Source organism: Halichoeres trimaculatus, unplaced genomic scaffold (assembly GCF_033239565.1).
Source record: "Halichoeres trimaculatus isolate MK-OKI-2021-1 unplaced genomic scaffold, fHalTri1.1 fHalTri1_scaffold_34, whole genome shotgun sequence".
Lineage (NCBI taxonomy): Eukaryota > Metazoa > Chordata > Actinopteri > Labriformes > Labridae > Halichoeres > Halichoeres trimaculatus.
In genome coordinates, this window is record NW_027437212.1 from 37,333 (window position 1) to 53,204 (window position 15,872).

Sequence of the window (15,872 nt, forward strand, 5' to 3'; positions counted from 1 at the left end):
TAGGTGTGACGTGTTAAATCTGCTGGTGTTACCCTCCTGTCAAATTTTCTGACAGGAGGGTCACGCGTCCCGCTGTCTGTTCTCCTGTGCAGGACGCTGCTCCAGGTGTGTGAGAGCATGTATGCCCCCACCTCCCTGTTCATCATCCCTGGGCCCTGTTTCCTGATCTCAATGGCTTCCCTATTCGTAATTCAGGAAACGGGACCCAGGGACGATGCACAGGGAGGTGGGGGCATACATGCTCTCACACACCTGGAGCAGCGTCCTGCTCAGGGGAATGGACAGCGTGACCCCGTCAGAAAAATTAACAGGAGAGTCACACCTCCATAACACCAGCTGATTTAACACGTCATATCTATCATCTGTTGACACTTCTGAGGAAGGCGGAAGTTTCCGCCGAAACATGTCAAGGTACGTGAAGAATCTACATGTCTGAGATAAAAGAAAGAGAACTATATCTGTACAACTTCAAAACATAATGAACACCTAAGCTTGAAAACAACATTTAACTTCAGCCACTATGTCTGATAAGCATAAACTGAGGCCCAGATGTAGCTCACACAAGACCAAATCCAGTATGACAAGTGCAAATACAGGCCAGGATGTCATTTTTGAAAGATGGGTAGTCCTTATAATGCCCTGGAATGCGCAAGGTCTCAAAACAGGTAGATGATGTGGGGTATCTGCCCCCAATGATTTCCACAGAGAGACTCTGTGGTACGACCTCCCATCCGGTCCAGAATTTCACCAAGTTGGTGAGTTCAGCTGGTGTTGCTACGAAGTAGATTCAAATGGGTGATGATTAGTCATTAGAATAAATAGCCAACTATTGCACAAACAGCTTAACTTAACAGAAGATTAGACAAACTCTTAAGACGAGTAAACTTACCATTGGTTATGAACTGTCGCAGATAGCCTGACATGCGGCACTTAGTTTCGATGGAACAGTCTTCATCATCACTGTCATCCTCACGAGGCCATGTGATTCGCTGAAGAAGTACCTATGTTGAAAAAAAGAAAATAGAATGACTAAGACAATAATTTTGATTCTTAAATCAATACTCATTACACTCTTTGGTCAAACATAACTGGTTGATACCAATGATGTCAATTGTAAGTAATGTATAGGAATACATCAGTAACAAGAACAAGACAAAAATGGACAGTAATGGATGCCTACAAGGTATAAAAAACATTTTCTACAGCACTAAAAGATAATATTAAAATAAATTCAACCTCCGCGCAGACATTTCCTGCCACATCTTTAGGAAAGAGTAGGGCCACTGTGTCAGGTCTTTTGGTCATCAGTGTCCACAATGGTGTCTCTTTAAGACCTCGTCTCAGCTGTTTTATTTGCCGTGTCACACGTCCTATTACCTGTTAAAAGTAAAAAGAGAGTAAGAACAGAAACCATCAGGAAAAATTGCAGTATTTTTTATTTTTTTATTTTACCAAAAAGTAACTCAAAAGACTCAAAAACAAATGTACAGTCTGTTTGGATAGACATTTATCAAACTAAGGCCCCGTTTACACGACGCCGAAAACGGTCGATTCCGCAAACATTTCGTTGCGTTTTGGCCTTCCGTTTAGACGAGACCACGTTGCGTTTTCAGTGAAAACGCAAACTTTTGAAAACGCTCCCCAGAGTGGAAAGATCTGAATCCGCTCCTCCATCCAGCTTCGTGTAAACACAGAGCGGAGCGTCTCAGGGTGAAACGCTGACGTCACCGCATGCGCACTCGCAGTTTCAGGGGAAGGCTCCGCGCTCAGCCACATTTCCAGTTGAGCCAGTAGTTGGCGGTAATGCGCGTTATGGTTGGATTGCCGACTGTCTCACACAACAAAACGGCAGAAAAAGAAAGAACAGAAGAGGAGATTTCTCCTCCTGGAGTCGTATGAACGCGGATCGTTTTCACGCCGTCCTCATGTAAACGCAGGTGGCTTTTGAAAACGCAAAGGAAGAATCGTTGCGGGAGTCTCCGTGTAAACGGGGCCTAAGTTTCACTCACAGCATGGATCAACAGCTTCTCAAATAGCCACCTCCTGTTGTTCTCAGTTAGGGAAGGGAGGTCCCATGCAAAGGCCAAGTCCTGGATGCTTTGTTTATCTTTATCAGACAGTATGGATCCCCCTTCAAGCTTTAAGACAATAAGGGATGTAAAATATCTCGTCAAGGACAATGGATACCAGAGATGGCAGTTAGTGATGGCATGTTGTGGGCTGATACAAATACTCTGCTGATATTAACACACATTCCTAATGGATACACAATAAAAGGGATATACGGATTCATTTTGGTGTTGGGAGTATATATTTGTATACATATGTGTTTTTGTTTTTTATAGGGCAGTTACTTTAGTGCATTAATTAGATTAATTACACCACAAATTAGTGCGTCATAAAAATGTATCGCAATTAATCATAGCACACAAACATTTTAATATTGGCCAGCAGGAGGACTCGTACATGGCAGTGGCACGTCACTTCACACATGCGTCTCTAGTCAAACAAAACAAAGCCCAGGTGACAACAGGAATGGCATATTTAAGACTTAGTCTTGTTTTATTATTGAATTGGTTTATCTATATTTTTACTACATTCTTTAATAATGCATCAGGCCTAACTGGTTTGCTGGATGTCCTCAACCTTTTTCTTATTTTGAATTTGATTTATGAAACACACTGAAAGTGAAATTTGAGTTGCCTGATTGAGCTAAGAATTTTCTGGACAAGTTGCCCTGACTTTTGTTTTATTTAATCACCAATAAAAATGTGGATTTATAAATCTTCACTTCTTAGTGTATTCATTTGATTAGTCATGCACAAAAATTTTATAATATCCTAGAATTCAAATTCTTTATTAGGGTACTTTAAGCAGATATGAGATTAAAATGTGATTAATTAGATTTATTAATAATAAATCCGCTAATTAATTAGATTATTTTTTTTAATCGTCTGACAGCACTAGTTTTTATATATGTTTATATGTATATCCACAAAATGAAGAGTTTTATGCTCTACTGTTAAGTGTCTTGGGATAACACTTGTTATGAATTGGCGCTATACAAATAAAGATTGATCAAATAAAAAGGTATCCACATTGTACAACGTATTACCGAAAGACAGAAAACTGTTTTTTAATTAAACATACAAGCCTAATTGTTTCCCTGATGTCCAGGTCTGGACAGTCCTCCAATGTAACGGTGGCAGTGTCAGGACTCCCACCAAGCAGAATATGTACAAAAGCAGGGCTGAGTCCCTGAAGACTTGGGGTGCGTCTCAATGCGTTAACTTCGTGCTTCCTCCGTCCTATCTCCTCCACGACACCGGAAGTACTTTCCCAGTCGCCATTTTGAAGACTGTCCCAAAGCGATAATTGCGCTCAGAGGAGAGATGAGAGAGGAGAGAGGAGACTGATCGGAGGAGCTATGATCGACGAGACACGAGAGCCGGCTTTGCGGAAGTCTTTTCACTGACCGACACGCCCCCATATGGAATATCACTCTCTGATTGGACGCTGCAGCAGCTCAGACTTCACATGAAACTTCACAAACACAACGGAGTTTAATGAGAGAAAAGACGAGCTGAAGACGGGCACAGAGGATCGTTCAGAAACTGATCATAAATCTGGTATTAAAGGGTTCGCTGTGAGTTTAGATCACAAAACACTGAACACAACCATCATCAAATCAATATAATCAGAGGATTAATACAAAAAACTGACTGATCAATAATATCTTCCTGAGACACAATAAGGTGGGTCATATTGATAGTAATATAACCCACTTTATCTGATCGTGAACTCTGAAGCTTCAGAGTTCACGATCAGATGGGCTCAAGATAAAGGATAAATAATTCATAAATAATCTCACAATTACGCATTTTACCGGAAAAGTGATCCGTGAGCTTCTAAACAGCACACAGAATAAACAGAGAGCAAGTTTTCTTTATGGTTACGTGTGTGTTTAACTGGTTAAAAGAACAGACAAATCTCTGTTACTGTTTCTGTTTGATCAGAGTTATTACAGCGCACGTGCCCAGACGCACAAACAGCTGTTAGAGCTGACTGACAGATGATCCAGAGGTGATCAGCTGATGCCGTCATCACTGAAACTCGTCGCTTCATGTGACGCTCCGAAGGAGAGGATGTCCCATTGCTCTATAAAACGAATCTCCTCCGTTCCTCTCTCCTCTCTTTATTTCCTCGCGTCTCTCCCATGCATCTCTGGTGGGAGGGACTAAGACGCAAGAGAACGACGCAAGTGGAGGAAGGAAGGATGGAACTTTGGAGCTTTGAGACGCACCCATGGTCCTCCATGAAGAAAGGAGTGGCCTATCATTCTCCCCGCCATCATGAACATCTCACTCTCCACTAGAAAGTGAGAAGCTGAGGGGACTAAATGCCCAGGCTCCCCCTCAAAAAGACGTGTAAGCTTTTTACCTGCTGTTAAGACATAAAAAACATTAATCAAGAACAATAAGAAGAAATAGGCCTTGTAGTATATTGGATTACCAGAAGTGCTATACTAAGTTTGGTCCATAGGTGGCACTGTAGCTTTGTGGTGTTGTTACTTTGTTGATGTTGAGACCACAGAATAAATGTGGCGATACACTGAAATGAACATGGCTCTGTCCGCATTTGTGTTTCCCCTGGGTGTGTATGAGAGTGATTCCTCAGAAACTGCATTTTATTTTGGTGATAGTCTGGCCAACATTAAGAGGAGCTTTTAGAAATTTGACAATGCTGAAAATGCTAAAAAAAAATACATACCAAAATTTATGCAAAACCCTGACTTCAGTTTTTCTATGCATGTTGAGAAGAAAAAATGGGTTACGCCCTCTCCAATAGCAGTATCTCCTGTAAAACAATGTCAATTTTGGTAGCAAAAGCACAAGGTAAATAAGTGAGTTAGATTTTGACAATTGTAGCTTTTAACTGAAGCTACCTTCAAGTTTGCAATTGAGGGGTCGTCCCCATTCCACATTAGGCCGCTTGTAGAAGGAGATCAGTGCCATGTCCTGTTCTTCAAGGCTTTTTCTGATGTCCATGCTGAGAAGTAAGGGACTCTCTGTATCATGATTACGCAGAGAACTGCCAGCACACTGAGAAATGGCCTTGCTGGGGTCAGTGATGGTTAACCAGTCTAATATGAAAACAAAGGAAATAAGGTTGTTTCATTACCAATATTTGTTGTTGAGACAGCAAAAAGAATTCAAAATTTCAGATGTAACATTATATCTTCCTTAACTTTCCTATGCTACTGCTAAGCCTGAACAGCACCTACCATCTGTAATAGCTGTAGAAGATCTGGATGGTCCAGGCATTGCTTCTTGGTCTCCCTCAAATGTAACGCTTTCATGTGTCACCTCTTTCCCTGCCCTTCTACCCTCACAAAATTATTTTTGTTACAACTGTAGAATAGGCAGGACAAAGACTGAAAAGACAATGAGAATAAAAAGTACATAGATACCTTTCCACACACGAGGAAGTATGTACCTCAATGATATCAGTAGGAATCATCTTCGTGCAGACAGGACATTCCTGCACACCTGCTGATTAGAGGTTGAGAAGAGTGTTATTTTCAAAAAAGGGGTTTCTGTTTTTTCAATACCAATACTCACAAAAGCTGAACATTAAGAGTTCTTACACTGTCTCTCTTCAAGCCGACTGGTTTCCCCATTGGCCAGGTTATCGTCGCTACAGAAATCCATGACGTCACAAGATTTGATGTGCTCTGTCAGGAGTGGAAGGGGAACTTCTAATCCACACTTCTGACATGTGGCTTTTGGCATGTTGCTGAATGCTACATCAGTTAGTGGCAGGGGGTTTGTGCTGAGTTCTTCTTGGATTGGGGCAATGTAAAGGTTTTTACACCCACGACTTAAAGATTTCAGCATCACGCCAGTATAGCCAGTATCACTGGGAGTCACAAGATTGAGTTGTCGGCTCCCCCATCCACCTACAGATAGCAGGAGTGGAAGATTACATTACAATCAAAAGTTATTAGATAATCCAAACATTTAGTCAAAGCACCTAAATATGTCATCAGAACAGACCAGGCTGAAGAAGTAACCTAAAACAAACCAGGTGTTTTTTTTGTTTTGTTTTGTTTTTTCCCACTTCTGCCAAGGAAGTTATGCAATAATCAGCATCTGTTTGTTTGTTTCTCTGTTCGTTACATATCTAAAAAAAAAAAATGGACGGATTTCAATGAAATTTTCAGGAAATGTCAGGATTGGGACAAGAAACAAATGATTACATTTTGGGAGTGATCCTGATCACCGTCTGGATCCAGCATGATGAAAAATGCAATTTTTTTGAATAACCACTGAACTAAATTAGATATGATTATGAATCCACTTGCTAATGGTATGTTTTCATAGTCAATGATTTTAAATAGTTAGATGAAATAAAGGTAGGACTAACATTAATGGTGAAAATTACAATCTGAGTGAGGACTGTGGTGCTGGTGGAGGTCTGCGCTCTCTGACCTCAGCTCAGATATGCTTGATATTAAACATGCAGAGTTCAAAGTATAGAGGTTACTGTGAAGAATACATTTTAAGTATTTTGTTTTATGAAAAAGTACCAGTATCACACAAACTAGTGTTGGCCTACCTGAAGGTTTGTAGAGCAGCCACCCACCAGTAACTGACCCCAATTTTGGGAATAAAACTTTGAGGGCATCACATAACTGTAAGCAAAAAATGTATACACATATAATCTTTCCCAAAAATAGTGTCAAAACTTGAAATCATGAAGAGCATCAATAACACTGCATGGAATTCTAAAAAATCCATATAACTTCAAAACCTACAATACTAAGTTAACAATTGCATGTTTTTACCTCCTCATGTGTTGTGCTTTCATCTAGATGAGCAGTCCTACGGCCCAGTCCTGCATGCATATGGACTATTTGCTCCTCCTCTTTTGGAGTTTTTTCACATCGCTTTGGCAACAAATAGAAAGCCACATCCAGTGGCCTAGGCCTCCTGGCAGGAACAGGACTTGCTGTGGGAAATCGCCTTTTTCCCCTGCCCCTGGTGAAAATACCTGGAAAGGACCTACAGAAAACAAACAAACAAAAAACACTAACTACAACCATATGTGACATTATTAGAAGATTATGTATTATCAAGTCCTGCCATAACTTCGCTCATTTCATAATTACTTTAATATTAGCCTTAAGTGAGAAGTTTATGTTTTAAACTTAAACAAACTTTTCTTCACCTGGTCATTTCCATTTGAACTGGTTCTGTTCGTCTCTGTTCTCTGCAGAATTGTATCCAAGAAAATCTATTAATAATCAATACATCTAAAATGTATGAGTAGTATAAGCCATATGTACACAAAGTAAATTTCAATACTAAACCTCATTTGTTGATTTGTGACTCCAACACTTGCTGAACCCTGCTGACCTGATGAGTTGAGTAGTTGTAAAAGGCGGTTGGCTGACTGTAAAATATTATCAGCATGACTGCCCTGCAACAATGCAGAAAAAGCAAGAGGAGCATTAAAAATTGGCAGAACGAGAACATGAATACATTTTACAAAGTTACTCGTTACTGCACTATAATTATGGTGACCCTACTGTGGTTTCCAAAGGGTGAACACTTAAGATATGCGTCCTACATTATACAACAATTTGAAACAAGCTATAAAACTATTATCTAGATGGCGCCGCGGATGGTCGCCTCGGTACTGCGCTCTCTCGTACTTTGTGCGTTTTTGTGTTTTTTCAGTGCACTCTGCTCTCCTTCTCTGGTCACTTTCACCAGGGAAGAGCTCATAAACATTGGCCTGACATCTGGTACAATTTTTCCACCGGTTTTCACTGAACCAGGGAACTTTACAGATGTTTTGGTTGGAGGAGCAGCAGCTCTGTATGGAGTTTACAGAAGACGCCGGCGCGGGAAGCGAGCAGGCGCGCTCGTGAAACTGAGGCAGCGGGGATTACGCACTGCGCTCCCGTCTATCCACCTGGCCAACGTCCGCTCTCTGTCAAACAAGATGGATGAACTGCTGCTCCTCAACAGGAAAAACTCAGACTTTGGCAGATCCGCCGCCCTGTGTTTCACTGAAACTTGGCTCAGTGAACACATCCCCGACAGCGCTCTACATCTGCCCGGCTTCCAGCTCCTGCGCGCGGACCGCGTAACGGAGCTCTCAGGGAAGACGAGGGGAGGCGGAACATGCTTTTATATTAACGAAGGTTGGTGTACAGATGTCACAGTGTTGAAGAGGACATGTAGCCCCCAGTTGGAATCCTTTTTCATAAACTGTCGCCCGTTTTATTCACCGCGGGAGTTCTCCTCGTTTGTGCTGGTCAGTGTTTACATTCCACCTCAGGCGTGCGTAACAGAGGCGCAGCAGCAGCTCGCCGACCAGATCACAGACGTGGAGAGGAAGCATCCAGACTCCCTGCTCATCATTTTAGGGGATTTTAACAGAGCAAACCTCAGCCATGAACTCCGAAAATACAGACAGCACGTCACGTGTCCCACCAGGGACGCGAACATTCTCGACCATTGCTACACCACAATAAAGGACTCATATCGCTCTGTTTCCCGTGCAGCTTTAGGACTCTCTGATCACTGTCTGATCCACCTTATTCCTACCTACAGGCAGAAATTAAAATCTGCAAAGCCTGTAGTGAAGTCAGTGAAGAAGTGGACGGATGAGTCAAGGCAGGAGCTCCAGGCCTGTTTTGACTGCACAGATTGGAGCGTCTTTGAAGCTGCAGCCACAGACATTCATGGACTTACATCAGTTTTTGTGAGGACCTGTGTGTGCAAACCAAGACCTTTCGCACATACAGCAACAATAAAACTTGGTTTACTGGGAAACTGAGGCAGCTTCGCCAGGCCAAGGAGGAGGCCTACAGAAGTGGGGACAGGCTCCTGTACAAGCAGGCCAGGAACACACTGACAAAGGAGATCAGAGCAGCTAAGAGGAGCTACTCTGAGAAGCTGAGAAGACAATTCTCAGCTAACGATCCTGTGTCGGTGTGGAGGGGCCTTCAGGAGGCCGTCAACTACAAGAGACCATCCCCCCACCCTGTGGAGAACCCTCATCTGGCTGAGGAGCTGAATCTGTTTTACACCAGGTTTGAAACAGACTCCTTCACACCCCCCACTCATCCCATCAACAAAAGACTACCTGCCCCCCTGGACAGCTCCCCCCCCTCTGCAACCCCACCCGTACTGACGATCCGTGAAGAGGATGTGTGCCAGCAGTTCCAGAGACAAAAGATCAAGAAGGCTCCAGGACCTGATGGTGTCTCCCCCTCATGTCTGAGGGCCTGCGCGGACCAGCTGGCCCCCATCTTCACCCGGATCTTCAACAGATCTCTGGAGCTGTGTGAGGTGCCCTCCTGCTTCAAACGCTCCACCATCATCCCAGTCCCAAAGAAACCCTCCATAACAGGACTGAATGACTACAGGCCCGTCGCCCTGACTTCTGTAGTCATGAAGTCTTTTGAACGCCTGGTGCTGAGTTACCTGAAGGACATCACAGGACCCCTGCTGGACCCCCTGCAGTTTGCCTACCGGGCAAACAGGTCAGCTGAGGATGCAGTCAACATGGGACTGCATTACATCCTACAGCACCTGGACTCTGCAGGGACGTACGTGAGGATCCTGTTTGTGGACTTCAGCTCGGCATTCAACACCATCATCCCTGACATCCTCCACCACAAGCTCTCCCACCTCTCTGTGCCACCCCCCACCTGTCAGTGGATCTCCAGCTTCCTGACTGGCAGGACCCAGCAGGTGAGGCTGGGGTCCATCACATCCAGCACACGGACAGTCAACACCGGCGCCCCCCAGGGGTGTGTGCTCTCCCCACTGCTCTTCTCCCTCTACACTAATGACTGCACCTCAAGGGACCCCTCTGTGAAACTCCTGAAGTTTGCGGACGACACCACCATCATTGGTCTCATCCAGGATGGTGACGAGGCCGCTTACAGACAGGAGGTGGAACAGCTGGTCCTCTGGTGTGGTCAGAACCACCTGGAGCTGAACCCGCTCAAGACTGTGGAGATGACAGTGGACTTTAGGAGAAACCCCCCTCCTCCGCCCCCCCTCACCATTCTGAACAACACTGTGTCTACTGTGGACTCCTTCCGGTTCCTGGGATCCACCATCTCCCGGGATCTGAAGTGGACCTCCCACATAGACTCCATCAGGAAGAAGGCACAGCAGAGGTTGTACTTCCTCAGACAGCTCAGGAAGTTCAACCTGCCCCAGGACCTGCTCATCATCTTCTACACCTCCATCATTCAGTCTGTCCTGTGCTCCTCCATCTCGGTTTGGTTTTCCTCAGCCTCCAAACACGACAGGCACAGACTGCAACGAACTGTCAGGGCTGCAGAAAAAATCATCGGAGTCAGCCTGCCCTCCATCCAGGACTTGTACAGGTCCAGGACCAGGAAGCGGGCTGGCAACATCTCTGCAGACCCTTCACACCCCGGACACAAACTGTTTAAACTGCTCCCCTCTGGTCGGCGTTACAGAGCTCTGTGCGTCAAGACGTCCAGACACAGGAACAGTTTCTTCCCCCAGGCCGTCACTCTGATGAACACTTAACCTGCTTTAAAAAAACTCATATACCTCATGTACAGCCACAGTCTCTCTGTTTCTGTTTCTATTGCACATCCATCTTCCATTCCCTGTTGCAAGTTGCACATTTTTTTATGACATTTATTCAGTGCACTATTTTTCCTAACTTAAATTGTGTATATATTTTTGTATTTACTCTGTGCAGAGTCCTTTATTTAATATTGTAATAATTATTATTCTTTTTCTACTACTTAAACTCTATTTTTCTACTCTTGTAATTCTATCCACATTTGTACTGAGAGAGTGCAGTTTAAACCGGAGTCAAGTTCCTTGTATTCTTGAAAATACTTGGCCAATAAAGGTGATTCTGATTCTGATTCTGATTCTGATTCTGAAAACAATATTATGTATTTCTTTGGGAAAAGACACTAATTCAGGGTTATTAGACATGCTTAACTATGCCCAAAATTATCTTCATTCAACTCTCAGCAGAAGAAACATCACATGGTATGATATTTCAGTAAAAAACACTTCTGTGTCAGATAAACAACACGATAAACCAGTCCCGTTAAGTGAGAACGAACTCGAGGCTCAGGAGGCTAACACACACCGGGTCTACGAGGTGAGCTACCGCAGCGGCCCCACACCACGGCGAAGAAGTTTTAGCAGGCCGAGATTGTCATTACTTGCCAGATAACCCAGCGATTGTTTACAACAATCAGATAACGACATCGTTGTTCCTCAAATCAAAAACGTTCATCCGTGTTGCCCCAAAACACAATGTACGTACCGTTAGCAAGCTGCTGACGCAGTTTTGGCGAACGCCACGTAATAAAAGTTGAGTATTGTTATCGTTCAAAATAGCCGGTTAACGTGCAGCATGTTAAGTCATAGCTATAATGCAATTTTCAAAACACAAATGACAAATAGCATAAACAGGCTTACCAAAGCCGCGTCATTGGAGTTGGTCGACATAGTTCACTCGAAACTGTCATGGTGTCATAAGACCAGTGGAGCGCAACCTGATTGGCTGAGCGTTGTACGACTTGACCAAGGGATCGATTGCTTCCCCTTGGTTACCCGGATGTTGAGACTGGATTATTTTTGACACTGAATTTCCTGACACTGAATTTTCTGGCACCGAAATTCTCGAGACATAGATATTTCTTTATGTTGAATTCTTTTTAACACTAATTTTTTTTCGACTGGATTTTTTGAGATGTTGATTTTTTTTACACTGAATTTATTTCAACATGGACAAATATAAAAGGGGGAGAATAACCAATCAGCGCTTAAAATTCGATGTTTTTTAATATTCAAAGTCCAATTTCGATGCTGAAAAAATTCAGAGTTAGAAATTCATGTTCAAATCCTGATGGCACAGTTATACTTCCATAAAAAGGTCAATTCATAATGAGGAATTCAAAGGCTTCACAAAGTTTTATGGCTTTACAGAACAATTTAAGGCAATGTAGGTATTCTGTACTTGTTACATTTACTGAAGGTAGTCAACTTATTAGTGTACACACCACTCTGTGGTCGTTGCCATGGCCAAGCTGTCTCCTGAGACAGAATGGTCTCCAAACACAGAGTTCCTGTACTTGGTCCCATTTTGTTGTATTTTTCAACCACAGAACTCAGGATCCCCTTCTCCTCCCTGATTTTGCGGCGGATCCTGGCACGACCTTTGTTGCTGTCTGTATCTTTGTAGAGACGCTGGGAACGTTTCCTGATACTTGCCACCAGCAACTCAATCCTGCTTGCCAAGGCATCCGCATCAGTCAAGGTGTTGGTCTTTGCTGTAGAGAGGGTATATTTGTTTTGCACTTCAGTGACTTACAATATCAGTGCAATTCAATCTTAATTTTATTTAATTCTCGAATGGCATTATAAGTTAATGGCTTGCAAAACTGAGTGTTCAATGCTTGCTCTCAAATGAAAGCCTACAGAGACCATACCTTATTTTAAGAGATTAAACCGGATGTCATGTGTCAACATAACATTATTGTGTATTTCAACATGAACAGGTATCAATTACAAAGTATCAGACTAAACCCTGAAAGCTTCATGAACAGTTTTCTTACTTTCTGCCCACTCCTTCACATCGCTGATCCACTCTTCCAATTGGCTCTCAGTCACTGCCAACTGGGCTTTCATGGACTCCAGGTTCTGCAGCTGGTTTTCCAGAGCTTTTGAGGTCTACAGTCACAAACAATCACAGGTAATAAAAATAATGAAATAAACACTCAGTTCACATCCCCAACTATTCCTATCAAATAATATTTCATACTTGAAAGGACAAATAATACTTATGTAATAATAAAGGATATAACGTTATTACTTTCAGATTGCGGGACAGTGAGGTGGCAAGGTTGTGAAACTTATGCTGATTCCAGCGCATGGCCATGTGTGTCAGCATGTCTGTGCGTCCTGTAACAGAAAATGTGTTACCTCTATCCTGTACCATTTGGTATACCTGAGTTTCTACGGTTTTCACCTCACCTCCTTTTGACATATGTTTGGTGGTCACTGCTATCCGCGAGAGGAAGGCATTGCACTGTTCCACCTCCTCGTCAAGTGTCAACCCAGCCCCCTCCTGATATGCCCCACTCCATTTCACCTTTTTAAAATATATTCCAAAAACAATGCCAATTATAACTTCTCAGTGCTGATATTGAGATGTAGACAGTCATTTTGTCTGATGCTAATTGTTACTTACTTCACACTTGAAGTCATGGGCTTTGGCATGAAACACTGAGAGGAAGGGCTTCATGTTTAAAAGATACTGGAGCTCTGGGCAGCTTTTTGTGACTCTTTGGAGGTAGGGCCAGTACTTGCAGGTCACATCCATGCAAAAAAATGTTATTTGCCTATTTTCTAGCTTATTTTGTAAGTAGAGGGGATAGGCAAAAATTTCTCCTCTGTACATATTGAGGGCACACAGGAGCACTCCATGCCAACAGACTGCAAGTTCCAGTCCCTCCTCATCTAGCTTGCTGGCAGATCTTTGGGAGGTCTCTCTGGCTGCTGACCACTCCCCTCCACAAATACCTCTCCCAGAGACCTACAATATGAAAATTTATTCATTAAAACGGTCGAAAGACGGACCTCAAAAAACACTTCCATAAAACACAATTGTATTCCTGAACATATATAATTACAGTCTGCAATATTACATGTTTGGTTGTGCTCTGTATGTAGTCGACAAATTTTGAGACGTCTTCATCCTTTGCTATGAAGACGCCTTCAAAGATGGCCTGTTCCTCAGATCTAAATAAAACAAAGGGACAGGTGATGATATCTCACACTCTCGGGTTAAAAGACTTACATTGTTATTAATTTAAACACTGTGAAGTTATATATATACTTTGAAGTACCTAGCTGCATTTTTGAAGCAGTAATGCTTGCGGTTTCCATCAACAGAAACTGCAAGCATGTCCGGGCTGCAAGCAGGACAGGCGAAGGGCTCCTCCTTGCAGATGCTGTTGACCTCAAATTGAACAGCCTCCCACTCAAAAAAACTCTTTAAAAAGCTATCAGCTGAGATCTGTCCACTCTATCATAAAAAAAACATCAACAGGGAAATTACAAACAATGATACTAAAACAAATGCATTTTAAGGACACCAGTTTTCAACAAAGATATACAAATAAATAACATGGGACAAAGACCTTCAATACTCACACGGCCAAAGCGGACAGTTCGCCGATCCAGCATTCTTAAAAATGCCTGACAGGACAGTCCTGGTGCAACCATTTTACTTTCTTCAAATGAAATAAAAGTAACAATGGCAAAAATGGTGGAGAAGTGAAGGGTAGCTGGCCAGTAGTCACTTCGAAGAAGGTCATCAACTCCAGCAATCCAACTGACCTGGCCTGTTTCACATACCAACTCAGGCATGCTGAGCTCATGGCGTCCTGGAAAAAAAAAAATGGAAATCCACTGTAATGTTAACTGCCCTAGATAATCATTTTTTCCCTCTAACGCAGAATGCATCACTCGATGTTCATGTGATTTTTTTTCCTTCTAACAATGTATGGCAACATGTGGGAGTTGTTGAGAAGAGACAGATCTTATTAAACAAACATTTCAATCAGGACCAAAGTTCATTACATTCTTACCATTCATTGTGATCACTGCCACAGTCTTCCCTGGTTTGACACTTAATGACGGTGTTTGACAATCACAGACTTTGTCAGGGATTTCCATGGGTACAAAACGCACTGAAAAGCACAAGAAAACACCATATGAATGACATGAGAGAAGAATTAATTACTATATTGCGTTGTGACAAATTTCTGACCCAATTCAACTACAGTTTACCTACATGACAAAAATGTGACATGAAGCACATGACTGAAAAGTATTAAAGTCACCCAGAAGAAGCTGCAATTGAACCCTAAAGTGCTCAACAAATCCAGTAAGAAAATATATTTTTGAAACTTACAAACCAGAACATACCACATGGGCAAAGGGTGTTACACTTTATAAAAGTTGTTGGAGGCAAAGGCTGGAAGAATCCTGCTGTACAGGCATCTCTGTTGTGAAGCACATGTCTGGTGTGCATGCTGACATCACATTCAGAGCAGAAGAAGGGGGATGGCTGGCAATCACGACATCGGACAACAGCTGAATTCCTTCCACACTGTTGGCAGACACGGTTTGCTGCATTTTCTTGTGCTATGGTTGTGTTCACAAGACGTGGTCTCTCTGCCCTCCAACTCTCTGAAAAGAGAGTTTTCTTGTGCTCCAGTTTGATAAAGCCAGAAGAGAAGCTCTTGGGGTTGGCTCATCCACCTCATCTCCAGTGGTATCACTGAGGGATTGCTGCAGATCTTGTAAGAACCCCTCTATTAAAATTGTACAAAAAAATAACAAAGATCTTTTCAATTTTAAAATGTACCATATGAAGTAGCTTTGAATGGTGTAACTGTCCATTATTCAATTCTATTTGTATTTGTGATGTAATACAAAGATGTATTATAAATTGCAGTTCTATCAGAAACAAGTACATATTACTCAACTTTATGCTGTGGGATAATGGAGAATAAATTAAGTAAATACCAAGTGTCTCTGGAGAAATGGCTGGGGCAAATACAATCTCAGGAGCATCAGCAGGAGGATCAGTCTCCCAAGTCAGCCGGGCTACACTCGAAAAAAATATAGAGAAAAAAAATTGTGACATTATAATGATTGTTTTTTTTTTTTTCAAAATCTCAGGCTGTATAAAAAGAAAAAGATCTTAAACATTGTGAAACATTTGATATGAAAGCAACAATGCTACCCCATTTAGGTCTAAAGCCAAGACATTTC

General features: G+C 42.5%; 2 long non-coding RNA genes across 2 annotated transcripts; both read right to left on the reverse strand.

Moving 5' to 3' along the window:
* Positions 1–637: 637 nt before the first annotated feature.
* Positions 638–1,349, reverse strand: LOC141786487 (uncharacterized). Its single transcript, XR_012597790.1, has 3 exons — positions 1,237–1,349; positions 890–1,001; positions 638–774 (listed from the first exon to the last, which is right to left on the reverse strand). It is a non-coding gene; the product is annotated as an uncharacterized LOC141786487 (long non-coding RNA).
* A 13,330-nt stretch (positions 1,350–14,679) lies between these two features.
* LOC141786479 (uncharacterized) lies at positions 14,680–15,668 on the reverse strand. The gene is made up of 3 exons (XR_012597787.1): positions 15,624–15,668; positions 15,021–15,409; positions 14,680–14,782 (listed from the first exon to the last, which is right to left on the reverse strand). It is a non-coding gene; the product is annotated as an uncharacterized LOC141786479 (long non-coding RNA).
* Positions 15,669–15,872: the final 204 nt, after the last annotated feature.